The following is a 20,523-nucleotide window of genomic DNA, read 5'->3' as shown; positions in this document are numbered from 1 at the left end:
TACAAATCAGAAATTGAGTCATACTAGCGAGTCCAACGCCAACATGCTCGAGTATCGAACCCTGGTGTAAGAAAAAATTCCACCAAAAGGCAGATAAATGGAAAAGAAATTTTACAGGTACAGTAGATTAGCTTGGTAGGACGATAGTAAAGAATGACAAGTTAATCCTTGAACTATGAATTAAGACACCTGCTTTGGATTTCGTTCCAACTAACATTATATATAGTATTCTTCTATGATTTAGAGAAACATAAAACAAAAGACTTAAAACCATTACTATTAACGGTTTATCTAAGAATAATGAAATTTATATTTCATTCAATCACTACATACACATGGACACACACCGCAGCCAGTGAGTTAAGTCGGCATGCAGTTGACAACGAGAAGTACAAGGCGGGTCAGCACGTTAACTCCAATGACGTACGAGTATTAGTGCAGTTTGTTCATGCTACCTCCACACGTTTTCATTCAGCTCAGGAGGGCCTCTTTTAGTGCAGGAGGCCATGAAAGCTTTGTCTTACCCCTTTCAGTTCGCAAGGTCTCTTCTGATAATAAACTCGTCTGGAGGTAACAAAATAAACCAAAAAGTCCGTCAGCAGATTTGAAGGAGTAAAGCTGATGTACAAAAAGGAAACGAGATAAGTTTGGTTATTATGAAGAAAGGAGTTTAACCTTTCTGTCCGATGTGTGTGTGTGTGTGTGTGTGTGTGTGTGTGTGTGTGTGTGTGTGTGTGTGTGTGTGTGTGTGTGTGTGTTTTCAAGCATTAGACGATTTTATTCAACTTGCAATCTTTTCAAGAGACATCATTATAAGAGGCATTCCCTAAGCTGAATAATATCTTTTAATGGCAGGAAGAAAGGAGGAAAAGATAATACGAGCTCGGAATGAACTAAAGTACGCCAATGACTATAGCGCGTTTGTACTAACCAGACAGAGATCCTTAACGCCTTCCAACTCTTTATAAAATCAAGTTTTGTCAGGCTAATACTCGTAACATTGGACAATCTTCTCTGCCTCATAATTAACGCTGTTTCAGTTTCATGCGGCGACTACAGTACATATTGTTTGAGTTGTTGCAGTGATGCTGATGCCAGTCTGTCAAGTGATAGCAAATGATCAGCAGGAAGGAGAAATGGAAGGTGTAAAATAAGCTGGCAGACAGGAGATAAGAAGGTTGTCTAGTTAGCAGGTATGAGGGATGATGATAATACGTTTACAAACAAGCAAGAATGGAGAAATTCAGGTAAGAAAGAGCTTCGTACAATGCTGATGCTTCTCTAGTTAATCAGATGGGAGGGTTGACGAAGCAGACAAGACGGATGGAGGAAAGGAGTAACAGTCAGAGAAAAGGAAAGGGAAAAATAAGCAGGAAGGAAGCAAAACTGGGCAGTCAGAGAAGTACGTCTCTTGAGGTTGGGAGGCAGGTACGATCGTTATCCACAGAACTGTATTATAAGTGAACATGAAGATATCATAACTCTTCACTTCTTTCTTTCTTAGTAATGTAATCTGCACATTGCACCTGATTATTCTCTCCTATATTATTGCTGCGATAATGCATGCACGAACAACAACCTGGCGCGCTCGCACGCACGCACGCACGCACACACACACACACACACACACACACACACACACACACACACACACACACACACACACACACACACACACACACACACACACACACACAACCACTTTTCCCTTTCCTCACCTACCCCCTCGGGGTAGGGGGGGTTTTCAAGAATACTCCCCCAGCATCCCTGCTTGTCGTAAAAGGCGACTAAAAGGGATGGCGGAGGGTTAGTGCCCCTCCCCGGAAAACAACTAACTAAAAAAACAAATAAGAAGCCTCGGACAAGGACTGACCAAACGATGAAGACCCAGGACCGGACAAAGGACTTGGTAATGGCTACGTGGAATGTAAGAGGAGCGAATGATGAGGAGAAAGAGAAAAAGATTGTCCAGGTACTTGAGGGTGCAAAAGTGGATGTATGTGGAATGACTGAAACAAAATGGAGAGGAGAAAGTGTGAGAGAATGGGAGTATGGATGGGGTATATGTGCAGGAGTAGGTGAGAATGAGAGGGCAAAGGAAGGAGTATGTATAGTTGTGAGTAAAAGATGGAAGAAGAGCATAAGACAGTATGGATCAGTTGGGTCAAGGATTGTGTGGGTAAAGTTGAAAGTTGGAACACAAATGTGGGCGATTGTGTGTGTGTATGCGCCAACGAAAGATCGTGCTAGAAGAGTGAGAGAAGAGTTCTGGACAAATGTGGAAGTGTGCATGGAAAAGTCTGGAAGGAATGAGAGAGTGTTTTTGATCGGTGATATGAATGATAAAGTAGGGAATGTGAAGGTGGATGGAATAGTTGGTGAGCGGTGTGTGCCTGCTGTGATAGATGAGAATGGCGGTGCGTTAGAGGACATTTGTGCTGGGAGGAGTTGGTGATGACCAATACCCTCTTCAGGCATAAAATGATCCACAGGAATACATGGCGAGTGATGAGAAAGGTGGGTGGTGAACTGAATGAAAGGAAGGCAATGATTGATTATGTGTGTGTGGATGAAAGGATGCGAAGATGTGTAATGGATGCAAGAGCTTATAAAGGTTGGGAGAGTGGACTTTCTGACCACTACTTGGTGGTGGCCAGAATTAGGATACAAGTAAGATGGAGGAATAGAAGAAGGGAAAGACGAGAGGAAGGAGTAGTTCCAAGCAGAGTGGAAAGGTTACAAGAGGATGAGAAAAAGACAGAGTATAAGAGACAAGTGGAGGAACGATTGGGCAAATATGAAATGGAGCAGATGGGGGACGTGGAAGGTGTGTGCAGGATATTTACAGAAGAAATATGTGCAGCATGTGATGTGGTGTGTGGGAGGAAGAGAAGACGGAGGGGGGTGCAAGAAACAGTGTGGTGGACTGAAGAGGTGAGACAGGCTGTGGCACAAAAGAAGAAAGCATACAATGAATGGATGAGAAATAGGGGCGTGGAAGAAGTTGAGAGGCGGAAGAGAAAGTTATATGTAGAAAGAAAGAGAGAGGTGAAAAGGTTAGTAAGAGAGAGTAAGAAGAGAGTGGATGAGGAATTTGGAAGAAATTTGAGTGTAAAGTGGAGGGACTGTAAGAATATGTTCTGGAAAGAGGTGAAGAGAGTAAGACAGGGTGGAAGTGAGGTTAGCAGGGGAATGAAAGATAAAAATGGTAGATTACTAGTGGAGAAGGGAGAAAAAGTGAGCAGATGGAGAGAACACTTTAAGGAATTGTTGAACATACAAGATGGAAGTAATGCGAATATAAGTGGCTGGGGAATGGCTGGGAGAAGGAGGGAGGTGAGAAGACAGGAAGAAATCAGTAGGATAGAAGTTGTGGAAGCAATGAGGAAAGTTAAACTGGGGAAAGCCCCAGGAATTGATGGAGTGTGTGGTGAAATGCTGAAGCATGGGGGAGAGATAGTAGCAGAATGGATGTGAAAGATGTGTTGATTGGCCTGGGAGGAAGATAGAGTCCCGGAGGATTGGAAGTCAGGTATAATTATTCCCTTGTACAATGGAAAAGGGGAAAAGAAGTGTGTGGTAATCATAGGGGCATTTGTCTTCTTAGTATAATAGGAAAAGTGTATGGTAGGATACTTATTGACAGAGTTAGAGAAAGAACGGAGGAATTAGTTGGAGAAGAACAGGGAGGCTTTAGGAATGGAAGAGGTTGTGTAGATCAGATATTCATTCTTAGATCTTTAGTGGAAAAGTTTCTAGAGAAGGGAAAGAAGTTGTATGCGGCTTTCATGGATTTGGAGAAAGCATATGACAGGGTGGATAGACAAGGATTGTGGAAAGTATTAAGAATATATGGAGTAGATGGAAAGTTGCTGAATGCCGTGAAGAGTATGTATGATGGTGCTAAGGCTGCAGTGCGTGTGGATGGTGAACTAAGTGAATTTTTCTCTTTGGAGGTTGGGTTGAAACAGGGATGTGTCATGTCTCCATGGTTGTTCAATCTGTTCATGGATGGGGTAATAAAAGAGGTACAAGGTAGGGTAGTGGATGTTGGAGTGGCCCTGGTGAGAGAGGATAGTGTTTGGAAACTCCCTATACTGTTGTTTGCAGATGATACTGTGTTGTTGAGTGAAGACGAAGGGGAGCTGCAAGGCTTGGTGGATGAGTTTGGGAGAGTGTGCAGGAAACGGAATCTAAAGGTGAATGTAGGGAAGTTTAAAGTGATGGTCTTTGAGAGAGGTGAAGTCAATGAATGTACAACGAGGTTGGATTGTGAGGAATTGGAAAATGAGAGTATGTTTAAGTACTTGGGTAATTTGATGAGTAAGGATGGAGGTTTGGAAGGTGAAGTGCTTGAAAGGGTACAGCAGGGAAGAAAGGTTGCTGGTTCTTTGAAAGTAGTGATAAGAAACAGGGAAGTGAGCATGGAAGTGAAAAAGTTACTACATGACAGTATTGTGATACCAACTTTAAAGTATGGAAGTGAAGCTTGGACATTGTTGGAAGGACACAAGTCAAGAGTGAGAGCAGTGGAAATGAGTTATTTAAGAGGAGCCTGTGGAGTCACATGGAGAGACAGGCTGACGAATGAGGATATGAAGAAGCATTGTGGTGTGGATGTGGATGTGATAGGAAGTGTTATGAGGAACAAACTGAGTTGGTTTGGCGATGTGGAGAGGATGGAGGACTGACGAAGAGAGTGTATGTGAGTGAGGTGACGAAGAGAGTGTATGTGAGTGAGGTGGAGGGGGGGAAGAGGGAGGGGGAGGCCGAGGATGAGATGGAGGGATGGAGTGGAGAGGTATATGAGAGAGGGGGGTGTGAGTTGGGAGCAGGGCAGTGAAATGGCAGGGGACAGGACGACGTGGAGGCGATTTGTTTGTGGCCACCCCAAACGGGATTGAGGCGTCTGGCAATAGATAGATAGATAGACGAAGATTTCATAACACTTCACTTCTTTCTTAGTAATGTAATCTGCACATTGCACCTGATTATTCTCTCCTATATTATTGCTGCGATAATGCATGCACGAACAACAACCTGGGACGCACGCACGCACACACACACACACACACACACACACACACACACACACACACACACACACACACACACACACACACACACACACACACACACAACCACTTCTCCCTTTCCTCACCTCTCCCTGTTCACGTCCAATGTGAGGCAGTGATACGAGGCAGCTCCAGGTAAACCCGCCTGAGTCCTCCACAAACAAACTCTCTGATGGTCGAGCTGCAATATGATCCCTGTGAATCGCCTGGTTTTATGCTGCCTTTTCTTTATGCTTGGTGGGTATCTTTTTTCTTTCTTTCATTTTCGTTTTTATATAAAGGTTGAAGGCTAACTTCACAATTATTATATATCATCACATAATCAACCTTCCTTTAGCTTTTGATTTCTCCATAGTTTGCTTTCAGACTTTCAAAAAATAATGTCTCATCGCCTGCCGTCGAACATCTAATAATACACATTAGGTCGTTTACATTCATTGGGAGCTTTTGATCTTGTTGCCTCTGCGCCTCCACCCCCCTCTTCATCCTGTGATAGCTTCCCAGAAACACCTCATCTCGCTCGTCTTGTTAAGGTGAAAATCTAAGTCTGGTACACTTATGAACCTCGAGTCCACACTAAGTACTGGTTTGCAGTTGCCTTTTGTGTAATCGTGGTCTTGCAAGGATATGCTTTGCTGTTGTTGATGGTGATCGTAAGTTTACACACCCTGTCAGACTAACACGTATATTTCTGTGCAAGGGATGTTATTTTTTCCCATCCTTACGAGAAGTCAAATAATAATTAGAAGTATACGAGTTGTCAAATTGGGACTTGTGAGAGGTAATACAACTAAGCTGGGAAGCAATGTTCTGCAGGTATAAGTTACTGCTACCAGAAGTCGTTGAAACCTAAAAACTTCACATATAACACTGACTAACCTTAACGATGCTGGCTAACAGTGAAAGACTAACTGAGATGCAGAATTCGTTGTTGAACTTATTGATAGTTGGGAAGATTTTGTTTAGGAATTCCTAAAATGCTGTGGATCATTTAATATCTACATTATATGAATGTTATAATAGTAGCCAATTAGTAACAGCGTATCAATCTTAAGCGTTGCAGTTTAGACATTTTTTTTTTGTCTGATCACACTTCCTCGATTGTGCTGATGATTAGAATTAGGTAATTTGGGGGTTCAGAGACAGGTAATTCACCAGTGGTACTAAAACATTAATACTGCTGTCCTGTTAATTTTTAGACATTGTGATGGGAGGAGGTGATAGTGGTGAAGATGCAGAAAAGTGGACTGCAGACCAAAAGGACGTGAGGTCGATTCTATTGTAGACCCTAGGAGTGAACAGTTAGGGGATTTGCATTTCGTTAAATCAGTCAAAAATAATATCTCGTAAGACTGACCTAATTCTTTTTGCATTATGTCATGGTAAGCCCATGGAGTGTCAGAGAAATACCAAACAAAAATTATGGCAATCGCGCGCGACGCGACGGCGCGAAAGTGACGGAAACTGCGACACTCGAAAATATGCAAAAGTTAATTTTCTCGACATTTTGGTTAGAAGTTGTCACCGCAGGATCAATAACTGTGTGGAAATAAAGATAATGGTATTTGTAAACATTTTGTGATGGAAAGACTCTTAGTTAATCCCACATACTTTTGTGGGCAAGCACTAGTATATATATATATATATATATATATATATATATATATATATATATATATATATATATATATATATATATATATATATATATATATATATATATATATTGGAGAAGTTCATCGTTCTTTGTAGTAGTAGTAGTAGTAGTAATTGTTCCCTAGGCAGTCTGGCCGAACAGCCCCGAGTCCCTAAGGAAGGCCATGGACGAGATCGGGCCCCAGAGCTCTCAAGAATTGTATGTTATTGTTGGCATAGGTGATTGTGTGCAGTGCAGACTTCCATGATGTGCTTAATAGTATGGGGTGCTGTGTTGCATTCTGGACATGCATCAGCGATGGAGTCATCCAGCCTCTTCTGGTAATTTAAGAGGACTGGATGATGCCCATACCTCAGCCTGGCCAGGTGGACCCTGTCCTCACGAGGGAGATAGGATTCGGAGGGATAGATATCAGGAGGCCGTACATGTAGCTGTGTGTCGTCTTAAAGTGACTGAATGGAGCGGCGAGTGATTTGAGTATGGATATGCATCTGGAAGCTGGTCTGAGGCAGGCAAGGGGGGAGAGATGACAGTATTTGTGTATGATATTGTGTGCTGGGTGTTGTTTTAATGTACCTTGGTGTGTGTGGACGTGTTGCCATGTAGTGTACTGGATGTTGTGGGTTTGTGAAGGCTGCAGCGAGAATTTGGGTGCCTCTCATGTCTAGGTGATCCTTGATTTTGAGGACTTCGGTTCCTTGATGTAGGTGGTCGGTGGGTGTAGTAGCTGTGCAGCCTGTGATTATTTATAGAGCCTTATTCTGTATGGTCTGTAGAGTGTTGTAGTGTGTCTTAGTGAGGTTAGGAGCCCAAGCAGGGCTTGCATAATTCATCACTGAACGTATATAATGTTTGTATACTGTGGTGGTGGTTCCAAATGTTGTGTGGGCAAGTGACCTTAAGGCATTGTCTTGGTGTTATTTTATTATTAATGTTGGTGATGTGTTGTTTAAATGACATTGATGTATTGTATGTTACACCAAAGATTGTGTGTGTGTGTGTGTGTGTGTGTGTGTGTGTGTGTGTGTGTGTGTGTGTGTGTGTGTGTGTGTGTGTGTGTGTGTGTGTGTGTGTGTGTGTGTGTGTGTGTGTGTGTGTGTGTGTGTGTGTGTGTGTGGTAGGGGAATGTTGTTTATGGTGAGGTGTGGAATGTGACTGTGTTCTGCTGTCCAGTTTGTGAGAAGGGTCACTGTAGATTTGGCTGGGGCTATTTTGAGCCTGTTTGTGGTGAACCATTCGTGTAGTGTGTTGAGGTAAGGTTGGAGGATGTGTGCAGCTGTGTTTGCGTTTTGATGTGTACATGTGAGTGTTATGTTATCTGCATGGGAAGCTATGTGTATCTGTGGTGTGTGGGCATGTCGTGCATGTATATGTTAAAGAGAGTAGGGGACAAAACAGATCCTTGGGAGATGCCATTTGTGAAGTTTCTGATGTTTGAAGACTGACCGGCAAATGTTACATGTGCACATCTGCCTGATAAGTAGTTTGCTAGCCATCTTTTTGTGTTATTGTGCATGTTTGTGTTGAATATATTGTTTGTGAGGTTGCGGCGGGGGATGGCATCAAAAGCTTTGCTAATGTCTAGTGTGACTAAGAGTGTTCTGTGTGGTGGCCTAGCTGAATTCATGCCAAGAAAAACTCTCTGTTTAAGGTCTGTAAGAGGAGTGTTTGTGGAATGTAGTGGCCTAAAGCCATGTTGTGATTGGGCTAGGTGGGTGTGAGGTGTAACTAGTTGTAGTACCAGTCGTTCAGTGACTTTAGAGAGGGTGCAGAGGAGTGTGATGGGGCGGTGTGAGGAAGTTAATGTGGGGTCTTTGTTGAATTTAGGGATAGTGATGATAGTGCCATGCTTCCAGATGTTGGATATTATGTTGTGTGAGTAGCCATAGTTAGATATGTTGGTGAGTGCTTGTATGCCTTGTGGCCCAAGGTGTTTAAGGTGAATGTTACTTATGGTGTCTGGTCCACAGGCAGATGAGTGCTTAAAGTTGCTGATGATGTACTTCGTCTGGTTGTAAGTGAAAGGTGCGTAGTCTGGGTCTGTGGGGAACTGTCTCTTACGTCGGATGATAGGTCGGTCATTACTATGGGGGTTTAGATGGCTGACATGTGAAAAGTGATTGATTAGAGTGTGCTTGTTGTTTGTTTGAAGATATGGTGCCTGTTGTTGTGATGGCAGCGTGTGATTGTGTAGTGTTGTTCTTGGAGAGTGTGATGCTGTTTAGTGTTCTGAAGAGTTTGCTGATGTTTGTTTTGTAGTTATGTGTTTGGAGATGATTTTTCCAGTTTAATGTTTGCTGTTCTGATATTTTATTGTTTATTTAAGTGTTGCGTTCTTGTATTTGTTGTACTTTGTCTTGGGTATGAGGTGTTGAGAAGTGTCGTTGTGTGTCCCGTTGACTGATGAGGCCTTTAATTTCTGGTGTGAAGCTGGGGTTGTGTCTCTTTCTGTTGCCTCTAGGGATGTGTCTTTTGTCTGAGTTTTGTATAACTGCACTGAATGTGTGCACAGCGGTGTTGATGTTTGTGATGGGTGTTTCGAAATGTTGTTCTGTTTCGGTTGTGAAGGCCTCCCAACTGGCTCTCTTGTAATTAGTGTATGTACAGTATGTTTGTGGCCAGCTGGGGTAATGCTGATTTTGGTAGTCATGATGATTGGGAGGTGATCAGACCCAAGGGTTTTGACCATTCACCAGGATGTTGTGGGGGCGAGATTTGGGGAACAGAAGTGATGTCTGGGGATGATGGGGGAAAGAGGGGTTGGTGTGGGATATGGGTATATTGATGGAGATTATTCAGTATGAAAAGATGATCTGTTTGGGATTGTAGTACCAGCCCTCTGTCTGTGTCAGTGTTGTTGACATGCCAGGCCGACGCCTTGGCGTTGAAATCACCACACATGATGAAGCTGGGTATGTTAGTGATGTGGTGTATTTGTGGAGAGTAATTGTGTGGTACTGTGTGGGAAGATTAGGGGAGAATGTATGTGTTGGCGATTGTTATATGTGATTTGTTACCAGTGCGTATTTTAATTGATTGTATTTCTGTTGTGGTGTCATGTGGGAGGAGAAGTGACTTTGTGTGTGCACTGGTATCTGAGAAGTTAATGGATTTGTGTACGAGGGTGATGAGTCCACCGCCGCCGCCGTCGGCCCGGTCTTGTCGAATGGTGGTGAAATTATGAAACGTAGGTGTTTTATGGCATACCACGTTGAGTACACCGTTTCCAGTCCGATCAGCGAAGTTAAGCAACGTTGGGTCTGGTTAGTACTTGGATGGGTGACCGCCTGGGAACACCAGATGCTGTTGGCATCCCTACGTGAGTGGGGTTGGTGGAGGATTAGTGCCCCTCCCTGTAAAACAATTAACTCTAAGCCCTTGGTCACCCCGGTTGGGATACATGGCGTCTGGCAATGAATGAATGATGAGGTGTTTTTTGTGTTCTGTGTAGTTTTGTTTCTTGTAAGATGGCAATGTGTATGTTTTGTTGTTTGATAAATTGTGTGAGTTCTTGTTTTTTGGTGTTTATGCCATCTATGCTTAACAGAAGGATGTTTATGTTGTGTGTTCTTTGTTTCAGAGTCAGCCGTAGTTTATCTGGTGATGACTACACGAGGTTGTGTTAAGAGTTCGGACCGCTTCTGTTACATCTGTCGTGAATCTGTCATAAGGAAATAATCGAGAAATAGCGCAGACTTTGTTAAAAGAAAAAGCGTCATATGCATACTTTGGAGCAAAACTAGGAAACTAGAAGAATCTATGGGCTTCCAATAAAATCAGTACTATTTGCGCTGAGTTAATGCAATTGGCATAGGAAAGAACAGAGTGTTTTCGCTTTGGTGTTCCTATGATTTGAAGGGAACCGAAGAATCACAGTGAAGACTGCTGCTCATGCCCATATTATGTTCAAGGATTTAATATTATTAATGGAAAAAAAATTACTCAAACCTCTCCTCTGCCTTACGACGTATTGCTCATGGACCAGATATACTGTCGCAATACTAGCTGAGAACCTTGAAAACATATAGTGTATTGTAGCTCTGACCAAGAAAGCAATGGAAACAGTGATGAGGCAAATCTCCAGTGTGATACGGATAACACAGAACCTCAAGTTTTCTTCTCAGTATGATCTAAATGATCTGGTGAGAGACATAAGTCTTGTTAAGGAGTCTGCTGAGATTTTAGGCTGCAAACTTAAATCCAAAACTTTATACTGTAAGCGCCCGTAAATTATTTTCTTAGTATCGGAACCAACAAAGTGATTGTTTCCCCATATTTTACCCAAGAAAATAATCTGGTTTATTGTACAGATCCTGCTGGATGAGCAGAAATGTTTGGTGTCATTTACAGTGTTGATGAGTAGAGACTGGTCATTGATTTTTTGAAAAGAAGTCTTAAGGAAGTTCTTTTACGTAACATGTATGATTCTGTTCCTGTTACCCATTTAGTGCACCTCAAGGAAAGTTATGAAATCTTACTTATAGTTTTATATAAGATTAATGACAAAGATATAAATGAGTGATTTGTGGAGACTTAATGGTACTCTGTATGCTGCTTGAACAGTAGTCGGGCTACATAAAGTATTCGTGTTTCTTGTGTGAATGGGATAGCAGGGCCAGGAATCAACATTGGTCCCAGAAATAATGGCAAAGTAGGAGACAATTTTCTCCAGGGACAAAGAAAACTGTACGAGAATGTTTGGTTCATTCCCCTCCCCCCCCAAAAAAAAAGGTTCTATTGCCCACCTCTACATACAGTACTTGGCCTACCGGTAATGAGGAAATTTGTTAAAGCTTTGCAACAAGGCGGAGAAAATTTCAGGAATTTGTGAAAGAGGTTTCCAGGGACTGTCGCATGCCAAGCTCAAGGTATATTTATCGAACCTTATGTATGGCAGGGACGTAGCGAAGGGGGGGGGGCAGAGGAGGAGGCCGCCCCCCCTTTGATGATCTTGAAATCGTATAGGGTTAAACAAATAACAATAAATCCTTAAAAATAACAAGGTAATGAATATATAAATCACCTTATATATATATATATATTGTTACATAGCCTATGATTTCATCATCCTTTGTGTAATTTTAACGCATAGTTGCTGCATGTTTGATCACGAGCGTGTTCTGCCTCAGTCCCCCCCCCTTCTACCGTTATAGTAGAGTAAGTTGTTCTCTCTGTTATTCCGAGCGGGATTTTCAGCTCTCTGTCCCCATGGCTTCATTTGCGCGTCCCTCTTACAAGTTATATCAGGCTCTGCCGGCCCCTATATAATGAGCTCAATCTCTGCATCTTTGCCACTTAGATCTGCTCCTTATTTTGTTCACATCTCTGTCCTCCCCTGTACAGATATTATTATTGTGAGTGCTCAAGAAATCTCCAACCATCTAGCAGCTGTGTGTAATTTGAGTATAACTGTTGTTGCATTTTTTCTTGTACTGTATAGCATAAGTTTAATTTGTAGGCCTAGTGAAGTTTTTGTAATTCGTGTGGGGTTCTTTATGTCAGTCATTTTTGATAATAGTTTGTATCTGTAATTATTTATCTGGCATTCACTGAGTATTATCTGGTATCTCATTTTATCAGGGCTGACTTAGATAAAATTTACTCTTGCTAATTTCGTGTTAATAGAGGCTATTGCAGTTAACCATATATTTAACCTGTTTTTGCCATTACATTATCCTTATGAGTCCTGAATGTTTTGTTGTTAATTTAAGCATTAAACTTTAACTTGTAATTTTACCTAACTTTTTTGTTTTGAACCTGGAACTTTACGGGACAGTAGTGATTTTTAGCATTCTCACTTAAAGTGTACATTATCTTTCTCTGTTCCGTAACATAAATTTGGCGACCTCATATCAGGATATTCAGGATATTATCATAAGGATATTGTTTGATATTTTGTGACTGTGATATATTCATGATGGCTACTATTTCTACACTTGATGAAGCCAAAGATTTTTTGTCAAATGTGCAAACAGTGTGTGATATAGAAAACAGAACAAAGAATGAACTTAAGCTTGTTGCTCAACAATTGGGAATTGCAGTTCACTCTCATCATTCTAAAGATCAAATTGTTGGCATGATTAATAAAAGCTTGTTTAATGTAACTCCTCCAAATGAGCAAACGCAGATTGAATTAGCTAAGTTACAGCTAGCTCTGCAGGAGGCTAAGGCTAAGGAGGCGGAGTCTCGTGTTAAGGAAGCAAATGCTCGTATTGAAGAGGCACAGGTACAGGCTCAGGCACAAATTGAACTTGCCAGGATTCAGGCAGACCATGAGTATCGCATGAAACAAGGTGGAACTGGATCATCTAGCTCTGATGATTTTGATGTGGCTAAAAATGTTAAACTTGTCCCTCCTTTTAATGAATCTGATTTAACAAAGTATTTTCAGTTGTTTGAGAGGGTAGCTACAGGTTTTAATTGGCCTAAGGAGTATTGGCCAGTACTCCTTCAAACTGTTCTCACCGGTAAAGCTCAAGTAACTTATGCATCTTTGCCTCAGGATCAGTCTGATAATTATGATGTAGTTAAGAGCTTGATTCTTAAGGCCTATGAGCTTGTTCCTGAAGCCTATAGAGTAAAATTTAGGACAACTTACAAGCAAGATAAGCAATCCCATGTTGAGTATGCAAAAATCAAAGAAGATCTGTTAGAGCAGTGGTTAAATTCTAAGAATGTGGATTCTGATTTTGACAAATTTAAGCAGATGATTTTGCTGGAGGACTTCAAAAGGTGTATTTATAAAGATGTAAGCCTATATCTTGATGAGAAAAGAATAGATAATTTGTCTGATGCTGCAGTTTTAGCTGATGAGTATGTTCTCACTCACAAGAGATATTCTAGAGAAAAAGGGAAAGCTGAGAGTAAGTACGTTGCCTCTACTCAGAGTACAGGTAACAGGAAAGAGAATAAAGATGATGTTTCTCAGGAAGTAAATACCAGCTTCACCTCTAGATTTCAGAAAAGTAAATGTACTTATTGTAGTAAGCTTGGTCATACTACGGAGAGATGTTTCAGGAGACAGCGTGATGTGAACAAAAAGGAGTCTTTAAATATTCAGTCAATTGGTCTAGTGTCCACTCTTGAGAGTTCCCAGAATTCTTTAACTGAGTTAACTGAACCTGCTTTGAGGTAACTTAAATTCTCATGATGGAGCTCCTCTTTTGAGCAGTAACGTGGGTGACACTCTCAAGAGTTCATGTGCTAATTTCCTGTCTGATGGTTTTGTCAGTCCTCTGGACAGTAATGACAGGAAATCAGTTCAAATATATCGTGATACAGGTGCTTGCCAATCCCTTATGCTGACCTGTGTTCTAGGCTCTAATTTTAATTCCTCTGATGAAACTGTAATCTTACAAGGTGTAGGGAATAATTACTTCTCTGTTCCTCTGTGCAGAGTGAATTTAGAGTCTGGTTTTGTTAATGGTTCTGTTATGGTTGGGTTGGTTGAGACACTCCCAATGTCAGGTGTAACTTTCTTACTTGGAAATGATATTGGTGGAAGTCAAGTGTGTCCAGCTCCTCAGTTGTCTAGTGAGCCAGTGGCTGTGTCCCGGGATTGTGATGTCCCTGATGTGTTCCCTGCATGTGCTGTCACTAGGGCTAAGTCTAAAGTTACTGGTGATTTAGAGGATAATGATGATGATGATGTTATCCTAGCTGACACTTTTCTTGCTAATTTGGACCACTCACCAGATGAGGCAGTACCCCGTAGTGTTGATAATTTGTCTCGTCCAGAGTTGGTTGAGTTGCAGGTTGCTGACCCTGAGTTGAAAGGTCTAGCTAACTCTGCTTACAGTGAAGAAGAGTCAGCCGGTGCTTCTACTTGTTATTATGTAAAGTCAGGAGTACTTATGAGGAAGTGGAGACCCCCAACAGCATCAGCCGACTGTGAATGGGAGGTTGTACATCAAGTTGTCATCCCTCGTGTTTGTAGGCAGGATATCATTCGAGTGGCTCATGATTCCAGTTTGGCAGGACACCTTGGAGTGAGGAAGACTGTGGCACGCATTTTGAAACACTTCTACTGGCCAGGTATCTTCAGGGATGTTTCCTGGTATTGTAAGTCTTGTCACACCTGTCAAGTTGTGGGAAAGTGTAATCAGACCGAAAAGGTTGCACCTCTAGTTCCCATTCCTCCTTTTGAGGCGCCTTTCACCCGTGTGTTGGTGGATATTGTGGGCCCTCTTCCTAAGACTTCTTCAGGATTTTCTTATGTGTTGACCATGACTGATACGGCTACTCGTTATCCTGAAGCCATTCCACTTAGAAACATCTCAGCAAAGAACGTGGTTAAGGAAATGCTAGGGTTCTTCACAAAGTTTGGTCTGCCCAAGGAGGTACAGTCCGACCGGGGAAGTAATTTCATGTCAAATGTTTTCAAGCAGTCTCTGAAAGAGTTGGGCATCTCCCAGATCACGTCTTCAGCTTACCATCCCCAGACCCAAGGAGCGTTGGAGAGATATCATCAAACACTCAAATCGATGCTCAAGAAATACTGTTTGGAACATCAGAAAGACTGGGATAAAGGTCTTCCATTCGTTGTGTTTGCTGCAAGAGAATCTCCAAATGAATCACTGGGCTTCTCACCTTTTGAACTACTGTTTGGCCATGAAGTAAGAGGACCCCTTAAGCTACTCAAGGAATGCTGGCTGTCGGAGGAAGATGACGTCAACCTGCTGGAGTATGTGATGAATTTCAAAGAACGGCTGTCCACTGCTTTACAGCTGGCGAGAAAATTTAGGAGCTGCTCAGGAGAAGATGAAGACTTGGTATGATAAGAAGTCCAGGTTACGCCACTTTCAGCCAGGAGATCAGGTTTTGATTCTGTTACCAGTTCATGGGCAACCTCTTCAAGCCAAGTTTAGTGGCCCTTATTTCGTGGAGAAGAAACTCAGTGATGTCAACTATGTCATCGCCACCAGATCGTAGAAAGAGCAAGCAACTATGTCACATCAACATGCTAAAGTTATATCACAGGCGGGACGAAAATAATCCAGTCTGCACTGTAGCTGTTCCACCCGAGTCTGCAAGTGAAGCTCTCCCATGCAGTATGAGCCTGAGTGATAGTTTGGGGAAGAATCCTGATATCATAAATGATCTCAGACTAAGCTTTCTCATCTACCACCCAAGGAAAGGCAGGAGTTTTCGGCATTACTGCAGGAGTGCCCACCTGCAAGTGTTCCATGCCACTCCAGGAAGAACCACTGTGTTGATGCATGATGTCGATGTTGGAGACGCAAAGCCAATTAAATTGCCTCCTTACCGTGTGAACCCAGTGAAAGTTCCTCTCATCCAGAAGGAGCTTGGCTACCTGTTGGACCACAAGATGATTGAGCCCTGTCAGAGCAGTGGAGTTCTCCTGTCACTCTAGTCCCTAAGCCAGGTGGGTCACAGAGGCTTTGCATCGACTACAGACGTGTTAATCAGATAACCAAAACAGACACTTACCCTCTCCCTCGTGTGGAAGATTGCATAGACAAGATCGGAAAGGCTAGGTACATAAGTAAGTTTGATTTGTTAAAGGGATACTGGCAAGTACCTATGACTGAACGTGCTAGGGAGATCTCATGTTTTGTAAAATTAGGAAAGACTTTTGCATGTTCTGTAATGCCATGTACAGATTGTTTTAGAGTAATAAGAAATTTCCTTTGTAAATTTCTTTTTTCTTTGTGGGGAGGTGTTACATAGCCTATGATTTCATCATCCTTTGTGTAATTTTAACGCACAGTTGCTGCATGTTTGATCACGAGCGTGTTCTGCCTCAGTCCCCCCCCTTCTACCGTTATAGTAGAGTAAGTTGTTCTCTCTGTTATTCCGAGCGGGATTTTCAGCTCTCTGTCCCCATGGCTTCATTTGCGCGTCCCTCTTACAAGTTGTATCAGGCTCTGCCGGCCCCTATATAATGAGCTCAATCTCTGCATCATTGCCACTTAGATCTGCTCCTCATTTTGTTCACATCTCTGTCCTCCCCTGTACAGATATTATTATTGTGAGTGCTCAAGAAATCTCCAACCATCTAGCAGCTGTGTGTAATTTGAGTATAACTGTTGTTGCATTTTTTCTTGTACTGTATAGCATAAGTTTAATTTGTAGGCCTAGTGAAGTTTTTGTAATTCGTGTGGGGTTCTTTATGTCAGTCATTTTTGATAATAGTTTGTATCTGTAATTATTTATCTGGCATTCACTGAGTATTATCTGGTATCTCATTTTATCAGGGCTGACTTAGATAAAATTTACTCTTGCTAATTTCGTGTTAATAGAGGCTATTGCAGTTAACCATATATTTAACCTGTTTTTGCCATTACATTATCCTTATGAGTCCTGAATGTTTTGTTGTTAATTTAAGCATTAAACTTTAACTTGTAATTTTACCTAACTTTTGTTTTGAACCTGGAACTTTACGGGACAGTAGTGATTTTTAGCATTCTCACTTAAAGTGTACATTATCTTTCTCTGTTCCGTAACAATATATATATATATATATATATATATATATATATATATATATATATATATATATATATATATATATATATATATATACTGTACATGTGTGTGTGTGTGTGTGTGTGTGTGTGTAAGGTGATTTAGTGGTAGGTGGGGGCGCCCATCATCCACCCACTCAGTGTAGAGTGATGTCATATGAGCTCTACACTGAGTGACGAGCCAAATGGTTTCCTGTACCCATGAAACCATTTACTACGCTGGGTGGTAGCCATATAACCGGGGTTTCTGGCAGGGTTAAGTGTTCCCCAGATTCCCCTATCCAAAATCACTTAATCATGGCAGTTGTTTTAGAGAGCCTCGGAGGGCCCAATACCTGCCCAGGGCCCCAACCAAATAGGCAAACTGGCGTGGCCATGTGGAATGTGTGAGGCGTGAATGAGGAGAGCAAGAGGGTGGAAGTGATGAATGTGTTCAAGAGTGAGAAATATGCTGTGATGGCATTGTTTGAAACGAAGATGAAAGGGTGCGAAATGGAGGAGTGGGAGGGTGTGATATGTGTAAGACTGGGAATGAATGGGAGAGGAATATGTAAGGAAGGAGTTGCTTTGTTGATGAATGAGGTGTGGCAGAGTGGAATGAGAGACTACAAATGTGTCAGCTCGAGGTGTATGTATGTCAAGTTCAGGTCTGACAAGGTGAAGGTGGCAGTGATAGTAGCATATGCACCGTGTGAGGACAGGAATGAGAGAGAGGAAGACAGGTTTTGGAATGAGCTGGGTGAAGTAGTGGGAGAAATGCCCAGGAGGTATAAAGCTATCGTGATGGGAGATATGAAGAGAAGAGTAGGCACTGGTCCTGAGGATGACATAATGGGTTGTTATGGAGTACCAGGAGAAAATGATAATGGGAATCGACTAAAGGATATGTGTCAGGAGAGGAGGTTGTGCATTTGTAATTCGTATTTCAAACACAAAGATGCACATAAATATACATGGTATGGAGGAAAGGGGGATCGTGTTGAAAGAAGCCTGATTAATTACGTGCTCGTAGATAGGTCGATGATGGGAATGGTTGCTGATACCAGGGCCGTGAGAGGACGATGTGGAGGTCTGTCAGATCATATGACTGTGGTATGCAAGATCAAGCTGAGAGAAGTGAGGTGGATCACGAGAGAGAGAGGAGCAGTCAGGGAGAAAGACTGAAAGTCGAGAAGATGAGGATCAAAGAAATGGCAGATGAATACAGGACCAAAGTAGAGAACGAGTTAGAATCAGTGAATTGGAATGAATTGGATCTGGACAGCCTGTGGAATGCATATAGGGATTGCTTAGTTAGGAATGATAAAGTGGTGTGTGGTGTGGCAAGAGTATCAACACAAAAGATGGGCACGGCATGGTGGGATGAGGAGGTTTTGAAAGCGATGGAGGAAAAGATGAAGAAGTGGCTAAAGTGGTTACAGGATAGAGGTTCAGTTGAAATAAGAACTGAGTATATCGAGAGCAAGAAGCACGTAAAGAGACTAGTGAAGAGGAAAAAGAAGGACGTAAATGATGATCTGGGAAGAACAATGGATGCGAACTACTCTGAAAATAGAAAGTTATTCTGGAAAGAGGTGCGGAAATGTAGAAGTGAAAGCGGAAAGAAATGTGATGATGTGAAGGATGCAGGTGGTAGGTTACTAACCCATGGAGATGAAGTAAGGACCAGATGGAAAGAATATTATGAAAGCCTGATGAATAGGAATAGAGAGAGCAGAGCGGCTGTAAACATGATTGGTTTTGGGGGTGTGCAGAGAAGGAATGCAGTATCAGGAGACGTGACACTCGCACAGGTGAAGAGTACCGTGAAGCGGCTGAAAAATGGGAAAGCAGCTGGGGTTGATGAGGTGTATGCACCGATGCTTAAGTGTAGTGGAAAGAGCGGAATGAAGTGCTTGTTGGAGATATGTAAGAAGGCATGGATGAGTGAAACTGTGCCTGCAGAGTGGAAAAAGGCTGTGATTGTACCCCTGTACACAAATAAAGGTGAGCGAAGTAAGTGCAAGAATTATCGTGGCATAAGTATATTGAGTGTGGTGGGGAAGGTATATAGAAGAATTATTATAGAGAAAGTAAGAGAGATATCAGAAGTCCTAGTGAGCGATGAACAGGGTGGCTTTAGGAGTGGCAAGGGATGTGTGGATCAAGTATTTGCAGTGAGACAGATAGCAGAGAAGGCTTGTGAGAAGGACAATAAGGTGTTTATGGCATTCATGGATCTGGAAAAAGCATACGACAAAGTAGACAGAGTGGGATTGTGGAAAGTTTTGCGCATGTATGGTGTAGATGGTTAGCTGCTAGGTGCTGTCAAGAGTATTTATGATGGTAGCGAAGCAAGTGTCACGACCGGTGTGGCCGTGCGACAAGGTTGTGTGATGTCCCCATGGTTGTTCAATATATATATGGATGGGGTGATGAGAGAAGTAAAAACACGAGTAATGGAGAGAGGGATGGAGTTGGTAATGAATGGTGATAGATGGAATATCTCAAATTTGTTGTATGCTAATGATGCAGTATTGCTTGCAAGTACCGGACAAGAACTTGGTAGGCTAGTGCAGAGTTTTGCTGATGTCTGTGAGCGTCGTGCCTTGAGAGTAAAACATGGTTACAGAGAGAGAAGATGACTCCCAGTGTGATGTCACAGTGATTGGAGAAAGACTGGAATTGATGAGAGAGTTCAAATACTTGGGTACAGTGATAGAAAAAGGACGAAAATGTGCAAAAGAAGTTGAAAGTAGAGTGACACAAGAAAGAAAAGTAGCTGGTGCAATGAAGGCCTTGATAAGAAAGAGGCTTGAGTGTTGCAGCTGCACGAGACTTACATGAGGGAGTGTTAGTGCCAACTTTAACATATCGGTGTGAGACTAAGGCGTGGTATGAAAATGAAAAGTCAAGAGTAAGAGCAGTGGAGATGGGACTCCTGAGGAATGTATGTGGAGTACAGAGGGTGGATAGGATACGAAATCATTTGATTCGTGAAAGGTGTGGAGTGAGGAAGTCGGTAGACACCAGAACTGAAGAGAGTGTCCTGAGATAGTATGGTCATGTGAAAAGAATGGATAACAACAGAGTGGTGAAAAAGGTATACCTGAGCGAATTTGAAGGAGGGAGGAGGCGAGGTAGGCCAAGGAGAGGGTGGAGAGATATGGTGGATGAGTGTCTGAGGAAGAGAGGTTTGGAAGTCGGTGAGGCTAGGGAACTGACAAAAGATCGAGCTGGCTGGATGAATGTTGTGAGAAGTGCATGATCAGGGATTTTGGCACCCCTTGTGAGCATGGCAGCGTCCGGATTGACTCAATCCGAT

The 20,523-nt window shown here is 42.3% G+C and overlaps 1 protein-coding gene and 1 pseudogene across 1 annotated transcript in view; one reads left to right on the top strand and one right to left on the bottom strand.

Moving 5' to 3' along the window:
- Positions 1–20,523, bottom strand: part of LOC145414654 (uncharacterized) — a 147,173-nt gene that overhangs the window by 75,220 nt on the left and 51,430 nt on the right. The gene's annotated exons all lie outside the window — the stretch shown is intronic.
- Positions 9,927–10,044, top strand: LOC145414744 (5S ribosomal RNA; annotated as a pseudogene).

This window comes from Coenobita brevimanus, chromosome 100 (assembly GCF_032717465.1).
Source record: "Coenobita brevimanus isolate Jiangsu-jjx chromosome 100, ASM3271746v2, whole genome shotgun sequence".
NCBI classification, from domain to species: domain Eukaryota; kingdom Metazoa; phylum Arthropoda; class Malacostraca; order Decapoda; family Coenobitidae; genus Coenobita; species Coenobita brevimanus.
Note: the sequence above shows the minus strand (reverse complement) of the source record. Positions and strands in the feature narration are given on the sequence as shown.